The following is a 1,085-nucleotide window of genomic DNA, read 5'->3' on the forward strand; positions in this document are numbered from 1 at the left end:
AGGGTGAGTAAATGAAAGAATTTTCGTCATTTTTGGGTGAACCATCCCTTTAATTTGAATGTGAGGTTTTTTTACACCCCAAATTCTCTTAAAAATCTCTTTTTGTGTGCTATTTTTTACCGTCAGTCTATCTGGCTAATCCAAGGTGTTCAAAATCATTCCAAAACAAAGAAATATTGTAGAATTGAGTAGTGTAAATTAATTAATCTGGTAAATCTGTATGTCTACTTATAATATACACTCTCTCTCACACACTCATATTTATATATTACAACTTGTGCAAATTAATCGTATCTAAGTACATTCGTCACTAACAGTTTTGCACACAAATAAAGGCCTACACATACAAAACACAAACACGTACAGTAAAAGGCAGTGAAATAGCAATAGAAATGAAGAAAATACTTAAGACATCAATAGCAAGTAAATAAGAATCAAAGGCAGTGAAGGAAGTGTGAGCAGCTCGGATAAAGGAAGTTGAGATACGCTACAGGAGTCACTTGAGCTCCGGGATAAATTGGGACCAGCTGATGTTTGCCATGCCGAGATCATCATCCTCCAGGTTGGGAAAGCTGATATCGACTAGGATTTTACTCAGGCTGTCGTTCATGGTATCCAGGACGAGCCCTTCGGTGAGAGAGCGGTTGGCGGCGCCCACTTGCAGCAGCTCTCTGGAGCAGGTCGGAGTGGAGCGTCTGGAGCAGGTGAGCAGCTCTCGAGGGGAGCTGAAGAGCTGCAGCTCTTTGAAAGGCGTGCTGTTGAAACTGAGAGGCGTGTGTTCGTGCCGTTGCGGGGTAAGTTGTGGCCCACTGGGTGTACGGATGGGGCTGAAGTCCAGCACGCCTCCCTTTCTGACAGGAGTGATCCTCCAGGGCTCCAGAACTATGGGAAGCTTACTGGGAGTGGATGAGGAAGGGTGGCTGCTCTTGATGGGCGTTTTAAAAGCGTATTCTCTGTTCGGGCTGTCGGGGTCGGGTTTACAGGTGGACTGGGGCTCCGGATCGTGAGTGTCTTGGAAGGTGGAGATGTCGGAAACCACACCCGAGTCGAAGAGAGTGCTGTCGGGGTAGAGCAGGACGGGTTCC

The sequence above is a fragment of the Sinocyclocheilus grahami genome, unplaced genomic scaffold (genome assembly GCF_001515645.1).
Source record: "Sinocyclocheilus grahami isolate Dianchi unplaced genomic scaffold, SAMN03320097.WGS_v1.1 scaffold11690.1, whole genome shotgun sequence".
Classification (NCBI taxonomy): domain Eukaryota; kingdom Metazoa; phylum Chordata; class Actinopteri; order Cypriniformes; family Cyprinidae; genus Sinocyclocheilus; species Sinocyclocheilus grahami.